The 20,660-nt window shown below is 37.0% G+C and overlaps 2 long non-coding RNA genes across 2 annotated transcripts in view; one reads left to right on the forward strand and one right to left on the reverse strand.

Annotated features, from left to right (window-relative positions):
* Nucleotides 1–8,156: 8,156 nt before the first annotated feature.
* Nucleotides 8,157–20,660, reverse strand: part of LOC143664895 (uncharacterized) — a 75,490-nt gene continuing 62,986 nt past the window's right edge. Inside the window, exons 2-3 of the long non-coding RNA XR_013166662.1 lie at nucleotides 11,440–11,573; nucleotides 8,157–8,878 (exon numbers count right to left, since the gene is read on the reverse strand). This is a non-coding gene — a long non-coding RNA (uncharacterized LOC143664895). The remainder of the gene's footprint in view (nucleotides 8,879–11,439; nucleotides 11,574–20,660) is intronic.
* The window catches only part of LOC143664894 (uncharacterized), a 216,638-nt gene continuing 204,298 nt past the window's right edge, over nucleotides 8,321–20,660 (forward strand). Inside the window, exon 1 of the long non-coding RNA XR_013166661.1 lies at nucleotides 8,321–8,928. This is a non-coding gene — a long non-coding RNA (uncharacterized LOC143664894). The remainder of the gene's footprint in view (nucleotides 8,929–20,660) is intronic.

Genomic DNA, 20,660 nt, shown 5'->3' on the forward strand with positions numbered 1-20,660 from the left:
TGACTCATTTTCCCCCATCCCCTATCAATTTAAAGTTGAGGCATTTCATGTGTTGGGAATGTTTGTTTCTTGTAATTTTTTTAATTAATAAAATTAAAAATAAAAATAATAAAGTTGAGGCATTTCATTCCATAATACTTGTTTTTATAAGATGGGTGTTAGCAGAGAAACAAAATGGCAAAATGTTGCTAATTGTTGAAGCTGGATACATCAGTGTTTATTATATTCCTTCCTCTAATTTTGTGAATGGTTGAAGAGTGTCATAGTGAAGTTTTTAGAACTATCTGCTGCAGATGGTTCCGAAGAATGTCTTAGCTGTACTCTTCTTCATTTTTTCTCTCTTCCTTTAATAACAACAGACAAAATTTGACTACAGTCTAGATTTTATCAATTCTGTTGGTTATTTGTTTCCTGAGTCCATAATTTTTGCTATAATCTTTATTTTCTTTCTCTATTTTTATTGAACAACATGTGCTTGAATTTTCTAGTTCAGTTTCTAGCTTTATGAATTCAATGCTTTGTTTAATTTCCTGTCTTCATTACTAAGTATATAAAACTATGAATTGTTCTGAGTTTAATTTTAGGCAAGTCTAAAAATTTTTTATATGTGATGTTAATCATCTTTATTTTTAAAAATTTCTTTATCTCCGCATATTGAAACTTCAAGTATCTAAGAGAAAAATGTTCAATTTTCCTCAGGTTGAATTTTTAATTATAATATTAATTTCTAGTTATATTGCAGTGTGATTAGGGATTAGGCTGTTCTTCATGGATTTTTGTGGTTTATCTTGAAAATTTTCTGTGTTCTTTATAAGCCATTGATTTTGTAAATGTTCCACAAAGGCTTGCAAAGAAGGTATAAACTCTTTTGTGATATAGAATTTGAGGCATATCTGTTAATCTTCAAATACATTATGATATTTTGATTTGCAGAGTCAATGCTTACTAGTTTCAACAAAAATTTCTTTTGTTATGTCTTTGAATATCTTTTCCATTCTGCCTTTTAGGTTCCTTCAGTAATACAAGTTATTTTTGCTTTGCTTTATTGTCTGCTATCCACTTGGTTTAATCTCTTTGTATTTGGCATCCCAAAACATCTTTTGTTGTTAATTATTTGGTTATCAGCCAAGTCTACTCTGTTACTTGCTAAGTTTATTTTTTTTTTTTCCAGTTTGGCTTTGTTTTGCTTCTCAGTTTATTTCTCAGCTTGGCAATTTTCAATTTTATCGAACTCTTTTGTTTATCATCTCTTCTTCAAGTTCCAATTTTGCGTTCCTATTTTCATTATGTTCTTCCACAGTACAAAACATTCTTAGGAAAATTTCTTCTGTTTCTTTAATTAAGCATTCTTCCAGATAAGGTTGTAACATTACTAGCAGCCTATTCATTATCCATTCTTCCCTATTTCGTATTTCCAAACCACTAATTTTATTATGGACAAAAATGTACCCCACTAAAAGGTGACATTTCACAGATCCCTTTTTAACTAGTGTTAGTTTATGCCTTTCTTAGTCCCCAGTAAGAGAGGGAAATTTCCCATATTTTTCTCCATGCAGATGCAACTTTTGTGTGTTGCTTACATTTATCCATGTTTGAGGGCCTTTATATGATTTTAAAATAATTTTTCACTGAAATTTTTTGTATCCTATTTCTCTCTCTCTCTCTCCCTCTCTCTCCCTCTCCGTGTGTGTGTGTGTGTGTGTGTGTGTGTGTGAGTGTGTTTGGAGAGGGTCAGTAGGAATGATGCTTTACTACAAGGAATCAATGCAAGTAAATCAAGGATTCCCCTCTCTTTTCTCTGCTCTCTCATTGGAATTGCCCATTTTGAATTTTAAGGCATGAAGTTCTGCCTTTTCCTTTGATTAAGTCTGAGGTATTTTGGCTGGTTTGTTCCTATTTGTTACTCCATCATTAGAAATGGAGAAAGGAAAGTCTATTCTCATTCTACCATCTTAACCTGGAAGTCTGTAAGAGTACTTTAAATAAAGTAATACAGTTGCAAATCAAATCATGCAAAAAAATTGAGATAAGAAACAACTCAGCCCAGCCCCAATGTTTGAGCCCAAACCTTACTCACCTTTACCAATTTTTCCTTTTTCTTTGTAAATAGAGGAATGATTTACATATAGTGAAACACACACATCTTATGTGCAAAGTTTAGTGAGTTCTGACAATTGCGCATACCCTTGCGACCAACCCCCCTCCGTAAAATATAAAACATAATTAGAGAAGGTAAAAGTTCCGTTCATAAGCTAAAAGTACGAAGATGATAAATTAAACATTTTATCTTCTGAGAAAGATCCCCTGTGCAAATTCCTAGTTAATTCCCTCCCACTCCACCCCACAGACAATCACTTTACAGTTTCTTTCTTTTGCCTATTGTAGAACTTCATATACATTGAGTCATATAATGACCTCTTTTATGCATGACTTTTTCACTCAGCATAAAATATTTGAGGTTCCTTCATGCTGTAGCATGTATCAGTAGTTTGCTCTTCTTTATTGCTGAAGAGTGTTCCATTGGATGTTTATATTACAATTTGCTTATCCATTCCCCTGATGATGGACATTTAGGTTGTTTCCAGTTTGGAACTATTATGACTAAAACTCTTAAGAGCATTCTTGTACAAATCCTTCTGTGTACATATGTTTTCATTTATCCTAAGTAAATATCTAAAAGTGGAATTTCTTGGTCATAGAGTGTGTGTACTTTCAACGTTATGAAAAATTACTAGAACAATATTCAAACTGGTTATGTCATTTTACACTTCCTCCAGCAATAAGTGTTCTGATTGCCGCACATCCTCAACATTTTGCACTTTCATTCTCTTTAATCTTTGTCATTTTAATGGCTGTGTGGTGTATAACGTTGTGGTTTTAACTTGCATTTTCCAGATGAGTAATGATTGATGTTGGTGCTCATTAGCCATTTCTCTTTCTTCATGAAATGTCCGTTCAAGTCTTTTGCTGACCTTTTTTTTCAATTATTGAGTTGTAGAAATTGCTTATGTATTCTAGATACATATCCTTTATCCCATATAGCTATTGTGACTATTTTCACCTATGTTTTCCTCCTTAAGCAGTTTTCTTTTATAATTTCATCTATCATGACTTTCAAGTTAATTGTGTGTAGAATGTTAGGAATGGATCTAGGTTCATTTTACTTTTCTATGTAGATAGCCAGTTCCAGTACTGTTGTTGAAAAGACTTACCATTTCCCATTGAACTGTTTTGGCATCTTTGTCAGATATCAAATAACACAATAATTGAAAGTAATTAATGAAAATTCTCTAACTTTTCTTTCTTTCAAAATTGTTTTAGATAGTTTGTATCTGTTGTATTTGTGTAAATTTTAAAATCAGTGTATCAAATTCTATAGAAAAGTCTGCTGGAATTTTTATTGATCTTGCATTGAATTTGTAGATCAAGTTTAGAAGAATGGACATCTAATCAAAACATAGTTATTGCTTTTTTTCCTATCCAATTCATCAATATGGAACATCTCTTATTTAGTTATGTTTTCATTAACTTCCCTTAGCAATGTAATTTGGGTTGTGGATGTCTTCAACATAATTTGTTAAATTTACCCTAAGTGTTTTATGATTTTTGATTCTATAGTAAATGGTATTGTTAATTTAAATTTTATCTGCCAATTTTTTGTTGCTTAATATATTACAATAAAATTGATTTTCGGATATTGACTTCATGTCCTGCACACTTTCAAAAGTCACTTAATAGTTCTAGCAGCTTTTCAGAAACTTTGTTTTTTACATATTTCTCCATATACAAGCCCACTATAACATAATAGCCATCTAGGCTCCTTTGCTTTGTCTCCATGGGACTTGGGAGATAAGGAAAACTGATGCAAACCAACACACAGCTCATGCTATGACAAAGTCCTTTTTCTCTGATCCAGGAGTCTCATGCTTTCCACCGGCAATCATGAAGCAATAACAGGCTAGCTTATTAGCTTGCAATGGTTTAAAATCCCAGACACATCATAGTTCCTGATATACTTCCATTTCTTCTTTACTATCCTTTGTGCTATTCTCATTATATACTTTTCTTCACCCTATGTTATTAAGCCCTAAATACATTTTGTTATTGTTTTTATTAAACTAGAAATAGTCTTACAAAAAATTAAGAAACATGAAAGAAATTGTATTTACTCACATATTTCTTCATTCCTTATGTGTTGTGCTCATCTCCTTTTACACTTACCTTTGATAAAGGGAGGGTTTTCTGGGCTCTTTCAGGGGACAACATGTGCGGGAGGGCAGGACACACTTGACAAATACACTTCAGCACTAGTTCTCAAAGTGTGAATTATTTCCCCTGTGTTATACCAAGGAGTTTCTAGCAACCTAACTTTGTTTAGACTGTGAGTCTACAACTTCATTTACGAACAAAGCAAGCAATTGGAACCATATTCAGTACCTTAAAACTGAAGACTGACTTCAGTTTTTGGCACATGTACCTTTATGGAGACATGGCTAAGTGGTGAATTGAACTGATATTGTATATTAGCAAGCATCATGGTCAAAGATATAAGTTTTGTTGCCTTTGTTAGGCCGGTGGCTTCAAGAGATTATTTTAGCAGTATTATAGGCATTCCTACAGTTTCATTTTTGCCTTCAACTGAGAATTTAGGGATTGAATTTAGTTATCCCCTTCTTTTAATATATCTAGATTTTCAGAAGGAGACATACCACTTAGTAGTCTTTGAATTTCTTACTCCCTTCCTGCTTGCTGTTCACTTGTAGTAGCAATGGGTTTTATGGAAGCTTTGCCCTTGAAAAATATTTGATAGCAAGCAAACAATGTGATAATAAGCTATTTGCCTTCACCTTCTACTCAGCCACATTTTCGTATGAATTCTTGAAGGTTGGTTACCTGGAACCTGATATAACTAACCGAGTAAGCTAGAATTCTTGGTTGCAAACAGTAGAAACTATTCAAGCAGGAAGGGAACTTATTAGAAGAACCTTTGATAACTCACAAATTTGATAAGAATTGTAGAACAAGGCTAAAGAAACAAGCAGACTGGGCCAGAAGTATGATCATTATCTTTTAGTAGGAATAGACCCTCGGTTGCCACTAGATATTATTACAGTGATTTACCCCTGTCCCTTCATCCTTACATCATTCACATCTGATTTAAAGCCCTGGACAGGAGACTCCATTGACTAAGCTTAGGTACAAGCCCACATCTCCTCCAGGGAAGGACTTATCCATTTGTCTCCCATAGTGGAAGGCAGAGAACTTTGTCCTACCACTACTGTGCACAGTGGGGGAAAACTCTCTAAATAAGAAGCAGGATGGATAACAGCAAAACCAAAACAAATTAAAATAATTTCAGTCATGCCCTGGAATTCTGAAAATGTATATTTCTGAACTGTAATTTGTTTGACAATTTATCTGGCCAAGAAATCTGTATTTGTTTGCTCCCCTGCCATCCCCTATTCCCATTTGGTGGTCGTGGTAGTGGGTTGCTATTACGTCAGTGCCTTCTGTCAGTCAGTGTGGCTGATGTGCAGATTAATGTCAGTTTCATTCTTCAAGATTTGCAGATGAACTGGCCTTGGTTTTCTTTTTTTTGAAAATGTGAGGATTTTTTTTTCCCCTTAGGGGTCCGAAATGGGCCTTCTTAATGTACACCTCTCCATCTTTTCTACTCCCATTTTCTGAAACTCCTCTAGTAATCAAATATTGCACCTTCTGGAGCCTCTCCTCCATACGTAGCCCCCTTCTTTTTGCATCTTTTTCAGTCAAGTTAAGGGAAGGATGAGAAGCAAATTATTATTCTTGGTCTCCCATCTCATACCTGATGTCTTGTTAAAGGAGTTGTATGTTCGTTAATAATGATTCCTTTCCTTGTTCAGTATTTGTTGAAAAATATTTTCCATGTTTGACTTTTATCATTTATTTTTAATGTTTTCTTTAATCTGTCAATGGGGGGGGAGGGGGGAGAGGGGAGGTGCATGGTCCAGGAATTGAACCCGGGTCTCCTGCATGGAAGGCAAGCATTCTATCACTGAACCACACCTGTGCACCCACCTCTGTCAAATGTTTGTTGTTTTCTGCCACAGATTTCTTCAAAACTTAAACAGAACTCCCCAACTAGAAATTTCATAAATATTTGTTTTGATTTTCTTCTACTTTTTTGTCATTCTATATTTAATAACCATTTCGATACTCACATTGACGAGCTGAGTACCCAGAACTAATTATTAAATATGCCACTCCTTCTTAACGATTTGATGTGCTTTTTAGTGTATTTTTATGTGTATCAGACACTACTGCCTCCCTATCTATCTATTCTGTTTTCTCACTGTTTTTATAGTAATACTATACTTTTAATTCCTTATCAGACACCCAAGATGCTCTCACTGACACCGGTTTTCTTTGCAATCCCTTTTAGTGGATTTTTTTCTACCACCTCATGAGCTTAAGAGGCACTATGTGGGTAAATGTCCTCCTCACTCCTCATTGCTACTGTCACACATCTCTCCCTCAGTCTTCAAAGCTCCCAGTTCCTTTGATGCTCACACCATTTGACCATGGCTTGCCCTCATTGTCACTTTCCAAGCTCTCATCCCTCCTTGTCATTTATTGAATTCCCAAACTCTTAGATCAATCTCTTCCTCTCCAGTACTACTGCTGTCATAATTCTCAAAGAACAACCCTCATATCAATAATACAATCAAAACCCTGGTCTCCCAGTTCCTTATTTCTAATTGTCTTTGCATCCATCCCACCTCAGCTACTGACTCTCATGGTCACCCACAAACCTTATTAATGGTAACTATGCCACTTTTGAAATAATTGTTTCAAATATCCTATTCTCTTATCATCACTTGCTGCCCCAGTTCACTTAATCTAATACCCCATCACTGAAACTACCCCTCCATGAATACCCCCTTATACTTTTCTCTGTCTACCATTCCTTTGTTTTCACTTCTTTCCTTAGCCAGCTAACATTCTATGAAACTTCCATTTAAATAACTTCAGTGCTTGGTTCTCTACCCCACTCGCTTACCAAAAGCTTAGGCTTGATTAAATCCTGCATTTTGCATCTACTCCCCAAGAATGAACTTTGATTTACAACAGTGCTTTCCAACAGAACTTTCTGCAATGATGAAAATGCTATTTGTCTAAATTCTTTCTTGCTGTTGACACTAATATTTAATAATTTATCCATTTTCTTTAAATCTTCCTCACCTTTCCACATTTCTCCCTCTTTCAAGTGATGATCTCATTTTATGCTTCATTGAGATCATAAAGGAAATAAGACAGGAACCCCTTCCTTTTCTCACTACTAATTTCTCTGCAACTGAACTCCTTTGTCTCACCTCTTGCCATATAGGAAGAAATGTCCACTTTCTACTCAGAGGCCAACTCTTCTACTTAATGGTTTAGATTTCATACCCTCCAGCTTTATGAAAGACTCAATTCTTCCAGCTATTCCCTCTTTTCAGCATCAATACACAAGCATTCTTCAGTTATCACTCATCTTTTTAAAAGGAAAAACAATTCCCTTTTGTCCGAGTCTCACTTCAGCTATTGCAATATTTCCTAACTATGCTTCATTATTGTTTCTATTTCTTCATCCTCATTTATTGTTAAACCCACACCAAGTTTTCTCCTGACCACTATACAGAAACTACTCCTTTCCAAGATTACCAAATGAATGCTAAGTTGGATGTGATTCTGCATTCATTGTACCCATACACATTATGTCACTTATAACAGCTTCAACGTTGAACTAATTGATCACACCCTCTTTCCTGAGAAATATTCTCGGCATTGCTCCTGTGTCACTGCATTTTCACTTTCCTCCTGCCTCACTAGTTACTAATTTCATTCTCATTTGCTGGCTAGTCCTGCTGTACTTGTCCTCAACATGGACCTGGCAGCTTTCTTCGATTACATGCTCTCTTATGCAATATCTTCTATATTGATAACGGGTTTGCAGCCATGAGTTCTACATTTCCTTAATCTTTTCCCCAAAATTGTCTTTGTTACCTTGGAATGAATTAGGTGTGTAACAGAAATTCCAACCAAAAGTGGCTCAAAAAAATAAAAAGAACCCAGAAGCACGTCTGTGCGCTGCTTATGATCCGTAGCTGTAGAATACAGAATTCACTGCTGCTTGTTTCACCAATATGCAATTTATTAAAGGATATGAGAAAGCACACAAAATCACTGAGAGGACTAGAGGAATAGAGATTGACCCTCCGGGAGCAACGCCCAGATTGCCCTTAGCTTCGGCCTCGTGGGCCTGGCGGCCTGAGCCGTCAGGGACTTCCGGTTCCGGTTTCCGGCGGACATGTGTCAAGTTCCTCTACATGTTTCCGAGGCAGACAAGCTCGAGCAGTGTAGGTGGGTTTCGATGTTGGCAAGGCATGCTTCCCCCCGTGGAGACATACAGAAGCGTCGGGGAGTTCCCCACGCACCGGGTCGGCACAGGCGGCAGGCGCCCTGCGGAGTCTCACCCTCCACGCCACACCCACCCGTTCCGCCACCCTCACCGCTCTGGGCCTCACGCACCTCGGCGTGCTCCTCTCCACAGCGTTCTGGGCGGCCTGCAGGGTTCCCAGCAGCGAGGAGCGTCTTCTGAAGGGGTCGGTGTCAGCACTCTTCAGCAGCCGGCCTCAGACCCTCAAGGCGTCCAGAGCTCCAGCACCTCACGGAACGTCTAAGGACCGGCAAGGCCCGTTTAACCGGGGCTCTCGCGAGATAACGGCCACTTCCAGGGGGGTCACGAGGCCTTTGCTGAAACAGTCACGCAGGCCCTCAGGAGAGAGGTTCTGATTGGCTGAGGCAGACCGGGCGTGGTTCGGATTGGGTGGAGTCAGCTCCTCTTACAGCCCCGAAGCTGTTGGTGGGAGGAAGGAAGAAAGGAAACCCACAAGGAGGAAGTAAATCGTGAGTGATGTCAATCCCCATCCCCGGCACCACCTCCATCTATTCATCGTTCTAGATGAATTCGAAAATTGCATTGACTTTTAGAGAAATTACGTTAATCCAGTAAATACTTTTAGCAGAATTAATGCCCAAGATTTGGTCTTCCCTCCAGAGTGAGGGGAATGTCTCTAAGTTGTTCTTCTTTATTACTCATAAAATTTTATAGCATCTTTCACATTTATTTCCTGGCAGGATTTTTCCTTGGTAGTTTTTATTTTGTTGGTATGGGAAAAACCATTTTCCAAAAGCATGTTTCTTTTCTTTCTTTTTTGTTATGTGTGAAGAGTGTCAATTTGTGTTGACTAAGTGAGAAAATCCTGCAATTGTAGAATTAATTTTTTCATTTGTCTGTAGTTTTGCCAAAAATCATTGTCTTTTTATTTCCAAAAAAGGAAATACTCATTTTTTCTTTCATATATTTTTAGAATGTCACTAAGTGCCAGAACAGTAGCAGTCATCATAGTTTTGCTATGAATTGAGTTATATAGATGCAAAATTAAAAACTTAGTCATATTTTTCTTTTGTCTCACCATTAAAAAAAAAAATGTTGGCCGAGCTTTGGTGTAGAGACTCTTTAGTATGCTGAGGATGTATTTCTACTTTTTAATCAGTGTTGTAAAATAAGCAATAATTATTTAATTAAGAAACATGATCCTTTAAATTTTATCTGTTGATAAGGATTAGATAAGATTTCTTTATGTGGAACCGTCCTACCATAGAGAATTTAAATTATTGCACGAAGTATAAATGTGACCTTAGTATAACTGTCTAAATACTTACCTGCTGGATTTTAATTTTTAGCACTTAAATAAAGTACACCAGTAGTTAATCATCTTCCAAAATCTGGTAGACACACAAAAAAGATTTTTAAGGTACATTGACCTTCTTTGATATTTGGCGAATCTTATGGTTTTAACTTTTGAATTACAAAAACATTCGTATCGAAAATACACATTTACTACTAAGTTATCTAATTTATTATAAAATCCCACCTTTACAAAAACTTTAAAATTAAACACTAACTTTTTATATATTTCTGTTTGTATGCCTGTTTCTTTGCTCTCATGCTATCACAATATGGAAGAAATTTAATTTTTTTCTTTTGAAACATATAATCAATAAAAACTGTTCTCCACTTTAAAAGAACAATTGAATAAGTAATGTTTTTCTTTTTTTTTCTGTTAAATCTATTGGAGGAATTTCTTTAGGAAAAACTAAAATAGATGTTGGTGCTGGTACTTTGCAAAGAGATATCTTTGGGGTTTTTCCCTCAAATTTATTATGTCTTTGTTTGGATTTCTTTTTCACGACTCAAATTTTCTTTTATTTCTATCCCTTTGGAATAGTGAAGCAGTTTTTTATGAAAGTTTTGAATTTCCCATCTTTAAACTATATTAGGCAATTTATGGGATCGAATTTTGAAGCCAATTGCAATAGTGCATTTAAAATTCTTGGGTAGAGAGACCCTTTCTAAATAAGAAGATTTTCCCATTCAAATGTAGTGTGACTTCCTGCTCACTATGAAAAGAAATTTACATTGCTGTGTTAAAGCATGTCCACTTTAAGGAACTTATTCCTTGAAAGTCTGCTTCAAATCCTTTTCTGTATATACAAAGCAGGTAAAATGCTTTTCCTATAAATTTTCATTATAGTCATTTAAATACTTTTCAGTGATTTATCATTAAATCTTTTAAGTTCCTTTGAAGAATTTTTAAAGTTCTCTTTTTTTTATTTCAAAAGAACAGTATAGACGTGACTACCTTTAGTGTTCAACAATTTTTTTTAATAAAAAATGGTCTTGAAACATTTTGACCTTTCATGTAATACCTATTTATGATAACCTTGGAATTGATGTAGAAACAGACCTTCCAGCAATCTTCATGCCACAGTAAATTCCATTTTTATATAGATGCATTTTTATACAGAGCCCAATTTCTAATGAAGTCATCTTCCCCATCCAAGCTTGGAAATTATATGCCCGTTTTTATAACCTCTAAAAAAAAAAAAGATCCTAACTCCTTAGAGTGTATTCCAAGATACTAACTACCTCATCTGATATGTTGTACTTCCGTTGGCCTGTATTTTCTATTCCTGTCGAACCAGTCAGAGGTCTGTCTAGTCCTGCACATTATTGTTCAGTCATCATCATCATCATCCTCATAATCATCATCATCATCAAACGCTAACATGGATCTTTGCAGTCATGCAATTGTCATCCCACTTCCAAACTTTGCATGTGTCATTTTGCCCAGGATATAACATCTTTTTCTATAGCCAAATGCATCTAAAAATGTATCCAGTCTACATTATTTTTACAGGCTAACTCCCCTAGTATATATTTTCTAACATTAAACACTTATACATAAAACTCTTCAATAGGACTGTAATTAGTTTGCACTTGTTTGTAGGTTGCTTTTTGTATGCGTGTTTAAATAATCATGTATTTTTTTTAACTGATGGAAAGGAACTCACCTGTCATTTTGAATCAGTGGCTTCGTATTATAAACAAAAAACCATCCAGCACTCCTTTTCTCATGGCCTCTTGCTGTCACGCACTTTATTCTGTGGCTGTTCTCTAAATTGTATTACTCTTTTCAGTGCCGTACCTAGGAAAATCTAAAAGCAGCTGTAATTAGAGCTCTAATTTTTTAAAAAGTGGAAAAAAATGAAGTAAACAAGGCCTTGGGTGTCAGCAATAATAGCACCATGAGAGATTCACAAAAAGTACCTACAACTTAGAATTAAGGGTCCGAAAGGATGATTAATGGAAGCAAGTGTAATTTGTCTTAAATATATTTACACTTTTGTGAAATGTAAGCTTGGATCACATAAACTCCATAAATTAAATAGCAAAAGAAGATTCCAAGATGAAATCATTTTGTTACAAAGAAGTACTTAATTTGTCAACTTCGAAATCCCAGAATACTGTCCTTTTCATTTTCAGAATCCATTTGCTTGTTTTGGTGTTTAGCCCAATGAAAAATATCTTAGGAGATCATATTTTACAAGTGAATGCAAACATATGAAGCAACTTGATGGTTTGGACTTTATGTTTAAACAAGTTTGCATTATCCTGTTTTAATTATTTTACCCATAATGCATATAAGTCATATTTTTATTAAGGAAAAAAAAAAGAAAATCTGGTCTCAGAAGCACAGAAACTGGACCTGGGGAGTCACATGAATCTATAGAATCAGTCCTGCTAATTCCATACAGATGTGCTAGCGCATTCCTGTAAATTTTCAGACTGAAAAGGAAATGTTAGTTCCACCCTTCCCCTTTACAGCCTTGGGTAAAATATTTCACTTATTGTACATATGTTTTACTTACCAAAAAAGACAAATGAAGATTAAGACGTGGTCACTTTGGCCTTAGAATGTTAGCATAAATACAAAAGTGTATGTAAAACCTAGTACACAATTTTTTCATAGACACCAATCCCCATCGGTCAAAGGATGAAAATGTAATTTGTATTTTTAAACAGTGATTAGGAGGGAACTAGTCTACTGAAGAAAATTCATATTCATTGCTGACATACTGTGTAATATAGTTGTCATGTGGTTGTGTTTACTCTGGAGAAAGGATATGTTTGTCCTCCATAGATACGGACAAGGGAAAGGTTTCAACAGAAGGAATTCCATAATGACTAAGACAGCACTCACTGCATTGCCTGGAATCATGACCAGTCTCAATACATGCAAAATGGCTTATCTGATAGTAAGCCCATCTGCAGATGGACCAGCGGACCAATGGCTCTTGGTCAGGTTTGAAGAAAGCTTTCAGGGGATTTAGAAATCATCTTGGTGAGGCACGCACAAGGCATGGGCAATGACCCTGTATGCCCCACGGCGTTCTTTTCCACAGAACCTGAACTTGCCCTCAAGATCTTTCTTAACAGCACTCTGGGCAACCATTAATACTCAGAAAGAAACTGCACATGTGATGAAGATTGTTTATCGTCCCTGATTTGTTCCTGTTCTCTCATTTTCAATGAGGAAACCAAGGCTCAGAATGTCTCTTGGCAGGAATGGAATCTGAGGCTCTGAGTTTAGTCCTGATAACTTACTTTCCACTTGTTCACCCATGGCAGGACGTGGGATTTTCCTAATTGTCATTCACTAGTTAATTAATATCTAAAGGCAGTTGAGACCTGACATCGCTAAAATGTCCTGCCAAGGAACGAACCATCAGAGTAGCTTCAGAACTATGAATTCTAGCCTCCAGTTATTGAAAACTATAATAGTTTTCAGGGAGTGTAGTGGCAGGGAGGGGAAAGGACTTTGAGATGGGGTTAAAACATTTCAGGGACACGTTACCTGGTTGGCAAGCCTTGGAAGAGGAGAACTGAGGGGCAGTTTGCAGGTTCTGCTTTCAGGCCCTGCATAAGCATCAGGGCCTGCATATAATGTTAAAGATAAAGCAGCAAGAGCTGGGAGAACTTTGGTTTCCATGATCTAGTTTGTAAGAGCTTGATCACAGAAAACATTGACTTGTTTGCACATATATCTAAATTTGAGAGACATCAGTAGCAAGCCGTGTAACAAGGTGTTGGACAATAGTTTCAAGATTTGGGATCAGCTAGAGCACATTAGTTAGGGGTGACTGGTAGCTAAATGTTACTTGTAGACCTCAAGCCGACTAGCTGAACGGGGAGGTGCTGGGAGTATGTCAAACTCCTGAAGTCTGCACCTCCTGCCGAGCAACTGGTGGAGATTTGGAATCAGGTTGGTTCCTTACAGCCAGCCCAAGGCCCCTGCCAGAGACTACACCCCTGACTTGATATTATTTCACAGTCAAACTGAAGCCTTCTTTGGACTCAAGAGAGTTTGAAATGTTCTACCATTTGTTTTGATTATAGCCAGAAGTTAGGGTGAGGACATAATGCATTCTATGACAGAGGGCACTGGACTTTCTATATTTACCTCTTTCAGCATTTACTGGAATCAGAGATCTGGAGGAAAGATGCTTCTTTGATAGGGGTGAGTAGGAAACACTGGGGAGACTGTAATGCTTCAGGTGGAAGAAAGGTGATAGGGAACCTGGCTCCAAGACTCTGTTCTTCTACTCCCCTTTGAATCCAGATGCGACCAAATATGTCTTCATGGCAGGTTAAGTTCCTCAGTTGTATATTTCTAAATGTTTGGTTGAACCCAGCCAGGTAGGGACAGACAGTAGCATAAGCAGAGATTGAGAATACTCACGTACTTCACCTTATAAGAGAAACTAAGAAAGTGGTGGATGAGTTCACCATGGGTGGGAGAGATGCCATGTGCCACAAGAAAATATTGCATTCTTTTTTATAAAGATTAACCTGCAGGAAACTAGGACAGAATACATTGTCTACCCAGAACAAAATTTGAGGGTGGGACAGTGATTGTAGTTTAAGCTAATTACCAGATTTTATTTTGCTGAACATTCTTGATGAGCTTCTTTTGGATAGACTGCGGTCAGCAGTGGCAAACCCTCTGGAAGAAGGTATATGGGGGAGGAGCAGGAGAGGCTGAGGGCCAAAGAGAGATACAGACAATGGTGGCAAGGGCTTGGGACAGTAGAGCTCTGGGACAACAGGGAAATAGTGTATTTGTTCAGTAGAACCTGGCAGGAAGGTAAAAAATGGCAAACTAAGTTTTTAATAATTGGAAGGGATTTTAAAAATGGATGGTTAATCAAGATATGGGTGGGGTATAAGAAAACCACAAGGGGCAGTGCAGAATCCCTGCGCTGGGTGAGTATAAGGAAGGCATCATTGTCACTCCTAGGCCTGAATGGAAAGATCAGTTTTCAGATCCTGGAAGCCAAGAGCCCTGTGAGAAAGGAGCAGCCTAACAAACTGAAACCTTCAGCTTTGGGATAAAGCCTTCGGGGAGAGGTTGGGGGAGCTCAGTCTCCTCTCCTCACCATCATCCCTGCAGGAACTTGCCATTGGAACTGATCGGTACTCATCACAGACCAACCTCCTAAGTCACAGAACACAGAACAGGATGGAGAGAGATAGAGGTGGTGTCTGAAGGGGAAGTGGAAGACAGTTGGCAGGGATCTTTGAAAAGGATGTTTAGAAAGTTTTGCTATATGATGTGGGATATAAACCACTATGCTGTCTTTCCATGAAATGTCAGTGAAAATCAACCTTACACACACATTTAATTCCAAGGAGCACTGCTAAGTATGTGAGTATGAGTGTGTGTATGTGTGCACGCGTGTGTTTGATGTAGCTTTATGGGACTAACTTCAGGGTAGGTGCTACATGAAGTTTCAGGCAAGAAAACTCAGTTGTATTTTGTTAACCATATTTGAGAGATAATTAGCTAACAGTGTTCATTTTTAAGAAACCAGAGTGATTTTTCCTCCTTTTGACTTATTCTTATCAACTAGAACCTTGCTAAAGAAATTCAATACATTGACAAATTCTGAAACTCTCTTCCTGTCACTGGTAAAACTCAAACAAAGCATAAGGTTTGGACTTATGGGCCATGTGGTTACACGCCTCTCTCCAGAAGCAGAATTTGATTTGCCCTTCCCGTGCCTCTGGTTCCACCACATGGAGAGAGGAGAGCTGAGCAGGCAGGGGAGGCTTATGGTGCTTGGCCACCATATACCCAGCCAGGAGCAGGCAGGACAGGACTAGCCCCTGTGGACCCACAAAGCCAAGGATAGACATCTCAGTATCTTATTCCTGGGGAGACTGTCTGGCTCTCCCTTTATAGCTGCTTGAAATACTCAGCTACCCAGCAACCCCTATAGCATAACAGCACCCTTGCTGTTCAAAGGAGGGAGCCCTCTCGTTGTATAAAAAGGTGGCTAGCAGAAGGGGCTTAGTGAAGACTTTGTGTGGGGTCTGATAAAATCCTGCAACACAGGGACCATATCCAAATTTATCAACAATTTGTCTTCTTTTATAACTATTTTGAAAGATACATTTTCTTAACAGCCAGTGCATGTCTTCAAAACTACAGTAAGTGTGTGAGCATACTTTGACTAATTGCTTTTATACCACCTGTGTTTCTTCTTGCCATTGTGTTTTCATCATCAATGCTGATGTCTCTATATTTTTGCCAATTTATTTGATGGTATGTTAAAAACTGATCTAAACTCTTAAAAATCCATTCTTCTATTATATTTGTGTCAAATGTTTTATGAAGCAATAAATCATCCTGTGCAAGTGTGTTGTACAATCTACAAACATTCTTACTCTTTTCCCCATGAATCATTAAGATTTCACATATCTCTGCCAAAGGATTACTTTTCAACTATGTTCAGAATGCATTGTTCCCGGGGCTGACTTACCCAATAACGTTACTAACTGTGCTTTCCTGGTCGACTAGTCATCCCCCTTACATCTACATCTACTGCCTTGTTAACTGTTTCTGTTTAACAAGCTTATCTTTATAAGCATGCATTTCTCTTTCATGAGAATTTTAAAAATATATATTAATATTAGAGAAATAGTTAAATCAAAACTTTTAGTTTGCATACATATATATCAATTCAATTAAGCTATTTCACTTACATTGAAAGAAGCTGAGACCCTCATTATTATTATGGTAGGTTTTATTTCATTTAAGAATAGTGTAACTGGGTAGAAATCATAGAATGTGTTTCCTTCATTCTAAAATGCTTAAATTTAAACATTTTTGCATCTTTGAAGTCTCAAGGTGTTTTAGTTTCCTTGGCTGTTCAAGTAAATACCATGCATTGTATTGGCTTGTACAATGGGAAGTTATAGGCTTATGGTTTTGAGGCTAGAAAAGGGCCAAATCAAATCATCATTAAGGCAAAGTTTCTTCCCCAAAGACTTTGGCATTCTAGAGCTGGCTGATGGAGATCCTTAGTCCTTAGCTTTTCTGTCACATGGCAGTATCTCCTGGCCTCTCCCCTCTCTTCCACGCTCTTGTTGATTTCAGCTTCAGGCTGCTTCCTCTGTGGCTTTCTCTCTCTCTCTGTCTGAATTCCATACACTTATAAAGGACTCCATAAATAGAATTAAGACCCATCCTTATTGTAAACTAGGAATAGAGGGAGGACTTCCTCAAATTGATAAAGAACATCTACAAAAAACCTACAGCTAATAATGGTGAGAGACTGGAAGTTTTCCCCCTCAGATAAGCAGCAAAAGAAGACTGTCTCCTTTCACAGCTCTTACTGTACATTGTCTTGGAAGTCCTAGATAGTAGAACAAGAAAAGAAAAGAAAATTTATATTAAGACAGAAAGAAAATTGCCTTTGTTCACAGATGACATGATTGTCCATGCAGAAAATTCCAAAGAATTGGCCAAAAAAAAAACCCACTAAGCACCTCTTAAAAGTAATAAGTGAGTATAGCAAAGATTGCAGAAAACAAAGCTAATTAGAAAAGTAAATTGTTTTCCTATATCCCAGTAATGAACTGAAATAAAATTTGAAATCAAAACACAATACCCTTTGCATTAGCATAAAAATATGAAATCCTTAGGTATAAATCTAACAAAGTATGTACAGGATCTATATATGGAAAACTACAAAAGTCTGATGAAGGAAATCAAAAAAGATCTAAATACATGGAGATATAGTCTGTGTTCAAGGACTGGAAGACTCAGTATTGGTAAGATGTCCGTGTTTCCTTAGCTGATATATAGATTAAACACGATCCTAATAAAATCTCCGCAGCTCTTTTTGGATGGTGACAAACTGATTCTAAAGTTTATATAGAAAGGAGAAAGGCCCAGAATACTCAACATGATACTGAAGAAAAAGGAACAAAACTGGAGAACTCATTCTCTGATTTCAAGACTTTCTATAAAACTACACATCATAAAGTGAACTCAAAGTACATCACAGACCTAAATGCTAAATGCAAAGTTAGGTAACAGAGGAGAAGATCTAGGTGACCTTAAGTTTTTAATGAGATTATAGATACAACAACGAGAGCACCGACCACTAAAGAAAAAAATTGATCTGTTGGACTAAAATTTAAAAATTCTGCTCTGCAAAAGAGACTATTATTAAGAGAGGGAAAATGCTAGCCACACACTTGGGCAAAATATCTGTGAACCTCATATCTGATAAATAACTTGAATCTAAAACATAAAAGGAATTTTAAAATTCAATAATAATAAAACAAGCAAACCAATTGAAACATGGGCATAAGATATGAACAGTATGAACAAACCTCTCACAAAAGAACATATACAGATGTCAAGCAAGCATGTAAAAATATGCTTAACATCATTCGTCATAAGAAAATTGCAAATTAAAGTGACAACAAGATACAATTGTGGCTTATTAGAATGTCATGGTCCCAAATACTGTGAATACCAAATGCTGTCTAGGATGTGGGGCAGTAGGAATTCTCATTCATTACTGGTGGATATGCTGGTTTGAAAGGAAGTATGCCCCCTAAGAAAAGCCATGCTTTAATATAAATCCCATTTCTTAAAGGCAGAATAATCCCTATTCAATACTGTATATTTGAAACTGTAATGAGATCATCTCCCTGGTTGATGTGATTTAGTTAAGAATGGCTGTTAAACTGGATTAGGGGATTACATGTCTCCACCCATTTGAGTGGGTCTTGATTAGTTTCTGAAGTCCTATAAAAGAGGAAACATTTTGGAGAATGAGAGATTCAGAGAGACTCAGAGAGGGCAGAGAATACTGCAGCACCACGAAGGAGAGAGTCCACCAGCCAGTGACCTTTGGAGATGAAGAAGGAAAATGCCTCCCAGGGAGCTTCATGATATAGGAAGCCAGGAGAGAAAGCTAGCAGATGATGCCGTATTTGCCATGTGCCCTTCCAGCCAAGAGAGAAGCCCTGACTGTGTTCGCCATGTGCCGTCTCACTTGAGAGAGAGACCCTGAACTTCATTGGCCTTCTTGAACCAAGGTATCTTTTCCTGGATGCCTTTGATTGGACATTTCTATAGACTTGTTTTAATTGGGACATTTTCTCGGCCTTAGAACTGTAAACTTGCAACTCATTAAATTCTCCCTTTTAAAAGCCATTCCATTTCTGGTATATTGCATTCCAGCAGCTAGCAAACTAGAACAGTGGATGTGCAAAATTTTACAGCCAGTTCAGAAGACAGTTTGTCAGTTTCTTACAAGCTAAAAGAGTTGCCCTATGATCCATTGATTGTTTTCCTATGCATTTATTTATCCAATAAGTTGAAGGCTTGCTTCTACATTAAAATCTGCAGATGAATATTAAACAGTTTTATTAATAATTGGTCCAAACTGGAAGGAAGCAACCACAGTGATACTCAATAGGTGAATGGATAAACAAACATACCAGGGTGATACAAAGAACTGAACTATCAGGCTATGAAAAGACATGGAGGTAACTTAAATGCCTGTTGCTAAATGAAAGAAGCCAATCTAAAAAGGCTACATACTGTAAGATTCCAATTGTACCACATTCTAGCAAAGGTACAACCTACAGAGACAATAAGAAGATCAATGGTTGCATTATTATAGCATTAACAAGGCAGCACTAGTCAGGCTGATTAGTAAGGAAGAAATGGTCTTTGATTTACAATGTCCCAGTTGGAAGCAGATGGGAAAGAACATAGACTCATGTGAAGAGATGATAGTTCATGGTGACTAGCAATACAGGATGCTTACGTTCTTTTTGTTCTTTCATAATTAAGATTTTATTGGTTGTTTTGACGACCAGCTCACAGACACTATAAACAATTTGTACACAATTTTTAATGTGCATACCAAAAATCTAAAAGGCCATGTAGCTGTAATTCTTTTCTAAATTTATTCTAGTGACTTTCCACCTTAACATTTGGAGGTAAATTTTCCTTCAGAGCATATCAAGCACCCATATCTTCAAACATTGCTAAGCTATTACAGTGTTTGCCCCACTAACAAAAGTTTTAATATCAGACACACTACATACTCAAATTTCCAGTCTTTCACAGCACATAAAGTCATTAGGAAAACTTAGCCAGGATCAGGGAGCAGAAACGAGTCTACTAAAAATCGGGATTTGAAGGAAATCTCTGTGCCCATGTGAGAGACCTTCTAAGGTATATTCATAGAAATGAAATTACTGGATTATGAAGTGTGAGCATTTCACTCTATTTCCAAGTGGCCCCCAGAGTCACTGTTCCAGTTTATCCTTAGACCAGCAGTAAATGAGTTTAGTAGGCTCCAGTCTCTCTCCTCGTGCAGACTGCTTAGAACCACCGGTATTGTGTTGGCCATCAACCGGTCATCTGTGCTTGCTGGCCATCTGAAGCCCTCAGTCCTGTGTCTCCAGCTCTACTTAACACATACGTTTTGGTTGGTTTTTGTTTTGTTTTATTTTTATTTCATTATCTTTTTTTTTAAATAAAGCTATCTTTTAAGTTTTACTCTTTCTATATTTAATCTTAATTTTTATGTAATTGAGTAGAAAGCATTCTTAAAACGGACTTTTACTACCACCTGGACTTTGAATTGTATTCCTCTCCCAGTATTGACCACCAATATTTCCTAAAACCTAATTCACTCTGAACGTCATTCTGATGAACGAGACTGTGATAGACACAGGATACACAAAAACAAATAAGGTGGAATTCTCCTCTCCAAAGAACTTAAAAAGGAATTAGCAACATAGACAGCTAGTTATAACGAAATGTAGTAAGTACTGGAGAGGAAGCATGATCATATGCTATGAGATTAGTATGTAAGAGTATTTATTTTTGCTTTAGGTGGGGCTTAAAAATGGT

Source organism: Tamandua tetradactyla, chromosome 20 (genome assembly GCF_023851605.1).
Source record: "Tamandua tetradactyla isolate mTamTet1 chromosome 20, mTamTet1.pri, whole genome shotgun sequence".
NCBI lineage: Eukaryota > Metazoa > Chordata > Mammalia > Pilosa > Myrmecophagidae > Tamandua > Tamandua tetradactyla.